The sequence below is a fragment of the Giraffa tippelskirchi genome, chromosome 6, assembly GCF_054371585.1.
Source record: "Giraffa tippelskirchi isolate mGirTip1 chromosome 6, T2T-mGirTip1v1.2.pri, whole genome shotgun sequence".
NCBI classification, from domain to species: Eukaryota; Metazoa; Chordata; class Mammalia; order Artiodactyla; family Giraffidae; genus Giraffa; species Giraffa tippelskirchi.
In genome coordinates, this window is record NC_137280.1 from 26,396,439 (window position 1) to 26,407,818 (window position 11,380).

Here is an 11,380-nt window from a genome sequence, read left to right on the forward strand (position 1 = left end):
CCAAAAGTCCAAAATGGTTCTCATTTGGCTAAAATCAAGTGTTATCAGGGCTGCATTCCTTCCTGGAAACTCTATAGGAAATTCTGTTTTCTAGCCTAGTTTCTAGAGGCTGTTCACATTCTTTAGCTCATTGACCCCTTCTACCTTTAAGCAAGGAATAGTTGGCCAAGTGTTACTTATATATCACAGCACTGTAATATTAACTCTCCTGTGATTGTCTTTACTTACAAAAACCCTTGTAATTACATTAGACCTACTCAGATAATCTAGAATAATATCACCAGCTCAGTTAATTATCAGCTTCAATTCTATCTGTAACCTAAGTTCTCTGTTACCATGGAACATAATAATCACAGGTTCCAGGGATTAGTCCATGGGCATCTTTGAAGGGGGCTATTATTCTGCCTTCCACATTTGCTATAAATGTCAGCAAAACTGTTGAGCAGAAAACTGTGATCTAAAGTAATCTCCTGGCATTGTGTAGACATAGATACCACAAAGAAAGACCATGATATAATTTGAATTTTGAAAACTTTATCTTCTGCTTCTCAAAATAATCATTACCACTTGGTAGCATTACTTTTGATTGGTATATACCACGGTGCACTTAGGAACTCAGTAGTTGGACTATTTTCATTTGGGATTAATAAAAAGGAAACTTCAGAGGAGAACAAGATGGCGGAGGAGTAGGTGGGCGTGGAGTACATTTCTCTCCACGGATACATAAAGAATACACCTTAAGACACAGAAGTGCATGCAAAACACCAGTTGAGAGTGGACAGGAGGACCTGACCTATGGAAAAAAATATATAGAACCACGCAAAACTTGGTAGGACGAAGGAACTAGGGGGGAAAAACAGCAGTATTAGTAGGACTGGACCTACCCTCGGCAGGTGGGAGAACTGAAGCAGGGGTCCGATCCCCACAGTGGGGCAATTGTCTGAGTGAGAGGAGAAACATTTAAAGCTGAGAGTGAGACAGCTGATTTGTGGCAGCCTAAATGGAATGAGGATCAGACAGTCCTTGCTGCAGCCATACATATGACAGGCAAGAACACGAGTCTCTTGGAAGGGGCAGCGGCTGGGAGCTGGAGTTTAGGGATTGTGGAGCAATGCCAGTGTGAGGGCTGCTGTTGACTGTGGAGAGTCAGATAGAGGGGATGTGAGGGAGGAGATCTTGGTAGGAAATGCCTGTGGAAGAAAGCCAGGCAGCCGTGGAAGCAAGGCGATACTGCTGAGTCACACGTAGGGGATGGAGCCATCACCATAGCCTCTGTCTCTCCACACGCCAGAGTCCGCAGCTGAACAACAGAGAGGCTCCCCTGAGGCTCTGAACTACAGAGTAGGCCCCCACCGAGGGTGCCCCTTTAAGTGCCTGATGGGCCAATCTACTGAGTAGGGCCCCAGTCAGGCCGGCCCCTCTATCTGCTGGACGCACCTAACAACAGAAAAGGACCCCAGGCAAGGAATCCTAAGTGCCTGAATGGGTGAGAGCTACAGAGAAATACTGGCCAAAGAGGCCTTCTGATCCCCAGGTACAACAGACTCCAAAAAAGACTCTGATAGGGCCATAACTCCTGCCGCGGAGGCAGTTTGTGTCTCTGACCACTTGGCGCCGCCAGGGTCCCTGCAAGCCAAGCAGTTGCACCACCTTCACGCTCAACTCTCACTGGGGCAGAGCTGCCACAGGCAAAAAGTAAATAAATAAATAAATAAACAAAGTCTTGTGTTTATGCACACAGGGTTGCTTCGGTGTTGTCCGACTATTTGTGACCCTGTAGACTGTGGCCTGCCAGGCTTCTTTGTCAGAGAGGGGGTTCTCCAGGCAAGAATACTGGCGCATATTGGCCAATACTGGTTGCCATACCCTCCTAGAGCACTATATTTCCTGCAGCCCTAGCCGCCAACCCCCCCTGAGTACCTGGTGTTGCCAGAACTCCTGCGACCCAAGCAGCTGCATCACTTCCATACCTGGCCATCACAGGGGCAAACCCAAGCCCTCCAGGGCAGCCTCAGGAGCTAAACCCCAGTGGACAACCCACATGCAGAAGAGGAAATAAAACCACAACTGAAACCCAGGGGCAGTGTGGCTAAGGAATAAGACCCAAAACCTTCCCACCAGCAGTACAAGCTGCAGATTAAATCCACAGGATCAACTAAGCAGACTCTGTGTCTATGGAATATATAAAAGGCCATTGAGAGCTCCCACAAAAGAAAACACACTAGGTCTGATAGCTGTGGACATTGGAGGCAAGAACACCCAGGAGTAGAACCAGATTAGAATCTGAGCAGCCCCCACAGCAGGTCCAGAGATCAGTACAGTGTTGGAGGGCATCCTAGGGAGGTAAGGTGGACTTTAATTCCCAGCATGGGAAATGACTATGACAGCACTGACTCAAGAATAACATTTATTCTTCTTCTTTTTTGACTTGTTCTGTAGATTCTTTTGGAGTTTTTTTACTTCTTTTTTCATTTTCCCCCCATCTGTTGTAGTTGTCAATTTTAATGGCACCAAGAAATCCAATTAAGATTTTGAGCTTTCTTTTTCTTTATCCTCAGTCACATTTTTGTTGTTGTTGTTGTCATAAACCTCTGCCTCTGCTTTGGGCTTTTGCAGTTCTGTGGAGCCCTCCCCCCTTTTTTCTTTTCTCTTTTTTTAATTTTAATTTTTAAATTTTTAAATCTATTGTTTTTTATACATTTATTCCTTTGTTTGCTTTTCCTACAGTTCTTTTCCCCTCGCAGTTAATCTTTAATGTATATAAATCTTTAATGTATATAAATGTATACAAATCTTTAATGTATATAAATGTATACAAATATAAATGTATATAAATCTTTAATGTATATAAATGTATATATATAGATATATATAAATGTATATGTATATCTATCTCTATTTAACTTTGAATATCTATTCTTTCATTCTTTTGTTCTCTCCTTTCCTTTCAACATATTTGTTAGTTTTATTTTCATTGCTTTATTCCCCACTTGGCACCTTGCTTTAGTTTTGTTTTCCAGTTTGTGCTTTAGTTAGTTTTGTTATGGTAGATATAATTTTTGGTTTCCTTTGTTCACCGGGCCAATCTACTGTACTTAATTTTTGTTGGACTCTTTTGATGTTGCTTATGGGTGTATATGTATTGTGTATATTTAGTCACACTTCCTATTGCTGTTATAAACCTCTGCCTCTACACTGGGCTTTTGCAGTTCTGTGGAGTTTTCTTTTTTTTCCCCTTTTTTTCTTTCATCTTCCATATTTTCTCTTTTCTGTTTTTTTATAATTTTAATTTTTAATTTTTTAAACCTATTATGTATTTCTACATTTATTCCTCCATTTACCTTTACTACTGTGCTTTTCCCTTTGCAGCTAATCTTTAGTATATATAAATCTTCTTCATCTACCTCCATTTAACTTGGCATATCTATTCTTTCTTTCCTTTCCTCTCAACATATTTGTTAGTTTTGTTTTCATTGCTTTATTCTCCATTTCATTGCTTTATGGCACCTTGCTTTAGTTTTGTTTACCAGTTTTGGCTTAAGTTTGTTTTGTTCTTAACTGGTAAATATAATTTTTGATTTCCTTTGTTTGCCAGATCAATCTACTGTACTGTATTTTTGTTGGACTGTTTTCACTTTGCTCATGGGTGTATATGTATATGTGTATATTCCATTATTTTAATTATTATTTGCCTGATTTTGTAACTGCCATTTGTCTGGGGTTCATCTTTGGTTTCTTGTTTTTGAATATTTGTATTACTCTCCCTTAATGCCATAACAAACCACTTGTGGAATCTTTGTTCCTGACCAGAAATCAAACCCGGAGCCTTTGGAGTGGGAGCACTGATTCCAAGACCATAGTACCAGAGAACTAACTATAGGGAGTATCAAAGAGTGAGAACTAACACAAAGGAAACCACTTGAATACAAGACCCAGCATCACCCAACCACCAGTAGCATCCTGTGCAGGATGCCTCACCTAAACAACAAACAAAACAAAAATACAAACCAAATCATCCACAGACAAGATTACCACCTCCCTCAGCCTTGCCCATCAGAGGAAAAACAAAACAAAACAAAAAAACTCAGCACAAATTTCAGGGTATACTAAGCTCATACTAAACCACTGGACCAACCTTAGGAGGGCAGAAACCCAAAGGAAGAAAGAATTTAAACTTCTTCAAGAAAAGAATTCAACTTTCCTTGAAGCCAGGGGAAAGGAGACCTCAAACACAATAACTTAAAAGAGGAAAAAAATGAAACTGCAGAGAAATACTACACAAATGAAGGAACAAACTAGAAACACAGAAGTCCAAATAAATGAAGAGGAAATCAGAAAATTACCTGAAAAAGAATTCAGAATGATGATAGTAAAGATGATCAAAAACCTTGAAAACAAAATGGAGAAAATGTAAGAATCAATTAACAAAGAACTAGAAGAAGTGAAGAATAAGTATACAGAGACAAACAACACAATTACTGAAACTAAAAATACTCTAAGGAATCAACAGCAGAATATCTGAAGCAGAAGAATGAATCAGTGAGCTGGAAGGTAAATGGTGGAAATAACTTCTGAAGAGCAGAATAAAGTAAAAAGAATGGAAAGAGCTGAGGAAAGTCTCAGAGACCTCTGAGACCATATCCAGCGCACCAACATTCAAATTATAGGTGTCCCAGAAGAAGAAGAGGAAGAGAAAGAGAAAGGGTAGGAGAAATTTTTTGAAGAGATTATAGTTGAAAATTTCCCAAACATGGAAAAGGAAATAGCCAATCAAGTCCAAGAGGCACAAAGAGTCCCATACAGGATAAAGCCAAGGAGAAAAATGTCAAGACACATACTAATCAAACTAACAAGGACTAAACACAAAGAAAGAATATTAAAAGCAGCAAGGGAAAAGCAACAAGTAACATACAAGGCAAACCCCATATGCTTAACAGCTGATCTTTCAGCAGAAACTCTGCAGGCCAGAAGGGAATCACAGGATATATTTAAAGTACTGAAAGGAAAAAATCTACAACCAAGATTACTGTACCCAGCAAGGATCTCATTCAAAATTGATGGAAAAATAAAAAGCTTTTCAGACCAGCAAAAGTTAAGAGAATTTAGTACCACCAAACCACCTTTATAACAAATGCTAAATGGACATATATAGTCAAGAAATACAATAGAAGAAAAAAGATCTACAAAATCACCCCCAAACAATTAGAAAATGGCAATAGGAACATATATATCAATAATTAATTTAAACATAAATGGATTAAACAATCCAAGCAAAAGACACAGACTGGCTGAATGGATACAAAACAAGACCCAATATATGCTGTATACAAGAAACCCCCTTGAGACATCAAGACACATATAGACTGAAAGTGAGAGAATGGAAAAATATATTCCATGCAAATGGGAAGCGAAAGAAAGTTGGAGCAGCATCCTCATACCAGACAAAATAGACCTTAAAATAAAGAAGATTACAGGAGATAAGGAAGGACACTCCATAATGATCAAGGGATCGATCCAAGGGGAAGACATAACACTTGTAAATATCTATGCACCCAACATAGGAGCACCTCAATACATAAGGCAAACACTAACAGACATAAAGGGAGAAACTGACAGTAGCACAATAATAGTAGGAGACTTTAACACCCCACTCACATTAATGGACAAATCATCAAAACAGAAAATCTAAAAGGAAACGCAAGTCTTAAATGATACATTAGATGAGATAGATCTCATTGATATCTTCAGGACATTCCATCAAAATGCAGAAGAATACACCTTCTTCTCAAGTGCACATGGAACATTCTCCAGGATAGACCACATCTTGGGTCACAAATCAAACCTCAGTGAATTTAAGAAAATTGAAATTGTATTAAGCATCTTCTCTGAACACAGTGATATGAGACTAGATATCAATTACAAGAAAAAAACTGTAAGAAACAAAAACACATGGAGATTAACCAACACGTTTCTAAATAACCAACAGGTTACTGAAGAAATCAAAAGGGAAATCAAAAAATTTCTAGAAACAAATGACAGTGAAAACACGACAACTCAAAACCTATGAGATGCAGCAAAAGCAATTTTAAGAGGAATATTTATAGCAATACAATCCTACCTCAAGAAACAAGAAAAAACATTGAATAGGCAACCTAACTTTACACCTAAGGCAACTGGAAAAATAAGAAGAAAAAAACCCCAAAATTAGTAGAAAGAAAGAAATCATAAAGATCCAAGCAGAAATAAATGAAAAAGAAATGAAAGAAACAACAGTAACGATTAATAAAACTAAAAGCTGGTTCTTTGAGAGGATAAACAAAACTGACAAACTCTTAGCCAGACTCATCAAGAAAAAAAAGAGAGAAGAATCAAATCAACAAAATTAGAAGTGAAAAAGGAGAGGTTACAACAGACAGTGCAGAAATACAAAGGATTATAAGAGACTATTATGAAAAACTATATGGCAATAAAATAGATAATCTGGAAGAAATGGACAGATTCTTAGAAAAGTTCAATCTTCCTAGACTGAACCAGGAAGAAATAGAATTTATGAACAACCCCATTACAAGCACTGATTTGAAGCTGTGATCAAAAATTTCCCAAAAAACAAAGCCCAGGTCCAGATGGCTTCACAGGAGAATTCTGTCAAACATTTGGAGAAGAGCTAATGCCTATCCTTCCAAAACTCTTTCAAAAAATTGCAGAGGAAGGAACACTTCCAAACTCATTCTATGAGGCCACCATCACCCTGATGCCAAATCCAGACAAAGACAACCCAAAAAAAGAAAACTACAGGCCAATATCACTGATGAACATAGATGCAAAATTCCTCAACAAAATTTTAGCAAACAGAATTCAGCAACACATCAAAAAGCTCATACACCATGACCAAGATGGGTTTATTCCAGGGATTCAAGGATTCTTCAATATATGGAAATCAATCAATGGCATACACCATATTACCAAGTTGAAAAATAAAAACCATATGACCATCTCAATAGGTGCATAAAAAGCTTTTGACAAAATTCAGCACCTATTTATTATTAAAAGTCTTCAAAAAATGGGCATAGAAGGAACCTAACTTAACATAGTAAAGGCCATATATGATACACCTACAGCAAACATTATTCTCAATGGTGAAAAACTGAAAGCATTTCCCCTAAGATCAGGAAGAAGACAAGGGTGTCCACTTTTGCCACTATTATTCAACATAGTTGTGGAAGTCCTAGCTACAGCAATCAGAGAAGAAAAAGAAATAAAATGAATCCAGATCAGAAAAGAAGGAAAGCTCTCACTGTTTGCAGATGACATGATACTGTATATAGAAAACCCTAAAGATAGTATCAGAAAATTACTAGAGCCTATCAGTGAATTTAGCAAAGTTGCAGGATACAAAATCAATACACAGAAATCACTTGCATTTCTATATACTAACAACAAAAAATCAGAAAGAGCAATTAAGGAATCAATCCCATTCACCATTGCAACAAAAAGAATTAAATATCTAGGAATAAACTTACCTAAGGACACAAAAGAACTGTGCACAGAAAATTATAAGACACCAACAAAAGAAATCAAAGATGACATAAACAGATGGAGAGATATTCCATGTTCCTGGGTAGGACTAATCAATATTGTGAAAATGACTATACTACCACATGCAATCTACAGATTCAGTGCAAAACTTATCAAATTACCAATGGCATTTTTCACATAACTAGAACAAAATATTTCACAATTCATATGGAAACACAAAAGACCTCGAATAGCCAAGGCAGCATTGATAAAAAAGAATGGAGCTGGAGCAATTAAGCTTCTTGACTTCAGGTTATACTACAAAGCTACAGTCATCAAAACAGTATGGTACTGGCACAAAAACAGAAATATAGACCAATGGAACAAGATAGAAAGCCCAGAAATAAACCCATACACCTAAGGGTACCTTATTTTTGACAAAGGAGGCAAGAATATACAATGGGGCAAAGACAGCCTCAGCAATAAATGGTGCTGGGAAAACTGGACAGCTACAAGTAAAAGAATGAAATTAGAACACTTCCTAACACCATACACAAAGATAAACTCAAAATGGATTAAAGATCTAAATGTAAGACCAGAAACTATAAAACTCTTAGAGGAAAACATAGGCAGAACACTCAATGACATAAAGCAAGATCCTCGATGACCCTCCTCCTGGAGTAACAGAAATAAAACAAAAGTAAATAAGTGGGACCTGATTAAATTTAAAAGCTTGTGCACAGCAAAGGAAACTATAAGCAAAGTGTAGAGACAACCCTCAGAATGGGAGAAAATAATAGCAAATGAAACAACTGACAAAAGATTAATTTCCAAAATATACAAGCAGCTCATACAACTCAATGCCAGAAAAACAAACAACCCAATCAAAAAGTGGGAAAAAGACTTAAACAGACATTTCTCCAAAGAAGACATACAGATGGCTAACAAACACATGAAAGGGTGCTCAACATCACTTATTATTAGAGAAATGCAAATCAAAACTACAATGAGATAACATCTCACACTGGTCAGAATGGCCATCATCAAAAAGTCTACAAACAATAAATGCTGGAAAGGGTGTGGAGAAAAGGGACACTCTTGCACTGTTAGTGGGAATGTAAACTGATACATCTACTATGGAAGACGGTATGAAGATTCCTTAACAAACTAGGAATACAACCACCATATGACCCAGAAATCCCACTCCTAGGCATATACCCTGAGGAAACCAAAATTGAAAGAGACACGTGTATCCCATTGTTCATTGCAGCACTATTTACAATAGCTAGAACATGGAAGCAACCTAGATGTCCATCGACAGATGAATGGATAAAGCAGTGTGGTATATATACACACAATGGAACATTACCCAGCCATGAAAAGGAACACGTTTGAGTCAGTTCTAATAAGGTGGATGAACCCAGAACCCATTACAGAGTGAAGTGAGTCAGAAAGAGAAAGATAAATACAGTATTCTAACACATATATATGGAATCTAGAAAATTGGTACTGAAGAATTTATTTACAGGGCAACAATAGAGAAACAGGCATGCAGCATAGACTTATGGACATGGGGAGAGAGCAGGAGAGGGTGAAATGTATGGAAAGAGTAACATGGAAACCTACCTTACCATATGTAAAATAGATAGCCAATGGGAATTTGCTGTATGGCTCAGGAAACTCAAACAGGGGCTCTGTATCAACCTAGAGAAATGGGATGGGGAGGGAGATGGAAGGGAGAGGATATATGTATACCTATGGCTGATTCACGTTGAGGTTTGACAGAAAACAGCAAAATTCTGTAGAGCAATTATCCTTCAATAAAAAATAAATTAAATTTAAAAAAAAGAAAGAAACTTCAACTCTCCATTTTGTCTTCCTTTGCTTATCTCACATTACAAAGCCAGATCTGAACAAGCAGTGACAAAGCAACCTATATGGAAAAACAAATTTCTAGTGTTACAGCTTTTTTCCCAGGAGCTTTTAACCAGGGATATGAAAACAGTGTTGAACAAAGATCACCAAGAGTGATAAAGAAATAAGAAAATATTGTGTTCCCTAAAACTATTCCTTATAACAATTCTATTAACCCTGGGTGAAAATTTGCCATGGACCAGCTTGCTGAATATCCAAACTCTCCTGGTTGAACAGAATTGTAAACTACAACAACCTCCTAATAGTGTTTGCTATGTCTAATATTACCTCCTGGGATAATAAATTTCTTACCTTAGAACAGGAATGTTTTATTATATGCAAACTATAGTATCTGTTTTATTTTGCATATGCCTTGAGTGTAGGAAAGTGGAAAACATAAATGGTTAGCTATATATCTTTCAAAATATTTACAGGGATAATAGTAAGCTTGGCCTCTGTTGGTATTTTAAATTCTACATCAATATTCTAACATCAAATACGAGATAAATTCCATTTCAATTTTTCTCTTGTTTTATAAGACAATAGATAATTTTATTTATGTAATAAAAACACTATATCTAACTGGATTGTAAAATTTTAGCCTGATTTGAAATGTGGATTTTAGAATAACACTATTATTTTGGTTTTGTTGCATATCACAATAATAACAAAACTGTGATAAAAATGAAATGAGTTTTAAATTAAAACTGTTTTTTGTACATTTCCAATTTTGGATTAACTACATATTTCTTCAAAAATATTTAATAAGCATAATATTCATAAGGACAAAGTAGAAAGACTCTCTTAAAGTGTACGTTCTATTTGAGGGCAATAGAAGATACCCATGTAATTAAATAATTCTGTGCAAAATTATATGAGATTACAGAATGAAGAAATTTAAAGCATGGGCAAAAAGAATATAGAATGGAAATAGAGATCTATCTTGATGGTCAAGGAAGTTATCTCAGCTACAATCTTTTTTACTTTATTGATAGAGAGTAATCACAGGCAATATGTATTTAAAGTACTCTATATGAAATCAATCCTCTTCAACATTACTCAATGAAGATTCAGACACAGACCATGAAACACAGTGGATATTTATTCTAAAATAGTCTATAAGGAGATTTTTTAAAAATTATAGTGAAATGGAGTAGGGCCCTATCTAGGGCTTATGTTCCCTATGTCCTTAGCTTGCCTTTTGTCTCAGCAAAAACTTAGTCAAGGAATAAGTTTAACTAGAAAAGTGAAAAAACGCAGAAGCAAAGAAAATGTGTCAAACAGGACAAAACAATAACAATTTAGTCAATAAGCAAAGTCAAGGACCTTTACTTCCTTCTCAGGGCTATCAATAATATTCTGAGCCATATATCCTGTAAGCTGTCCTACAGATACTGAAAGCCACACCAGGTGGAAGAAGTTAACGGCATGATCACCACAGTGCAGCCATGACTTAAGTTGCGACATTCCAAGAACTGGCTTCAAGGAAAACGGAACAAACTGACCCTAAAACTGAACATTCACTGTACTTAAAACAATCAGAATGATACTGATCAAACCCCTGTATGACCAATTTCAAGATGACTGTCAGAGCTGACTGTGCTGTTTCTGCATGTAGCCCCTCTCTATAAAAGCTCTTGCCTACTGATTTCAGGAAAGTCAGCTTTTGGACCAGAAATTCCTTTGCCCCCTGCCCCTATTGCTGGCATCTGAAAAAAAGCAAAAATTGTTATCCACCAACTTCTCCACCTTATTGGCTTTTGAGCAGTGAGCAGCCAGACCCTACTTTCCATTACTATAACTAATAAACTTCAAAAATACTACATACTGAATAAAGGTTCAAACTTAAAGTAATCCTCAACCAGTCACAAAATTAAAACTGTCACCTGCCATATTAATTTTTGTTTTTATCTTAAAGCAGTTTTAAATAGGAAAGCTGTTAACTTGCAAA

At 36.9% G+C, this 11,380-nt stretch overlaps 1 long non-coding RNA gene across 1 annotated transcript; it reads left to right on the plus strand.

Moving 5' to 3' along the window:
* The first annotated feature begins 2,285 nt into the window (after positions 1-2,285).
* On the plus strand, positions 2,286-7,261 carry LOC145509111 (uncharacterized). The gene is made up of 2 exons (XR_014055860.1): positions 2,286-2,343; positions 3,811-7,261. It is a non-coding gene; the product is annotated as an uncharacterized LOC145509111 (long non-coding RNA).
* The last annotated feature ends 4,119 nt before the right edge of the window (positions 7,262-11,380 follow it).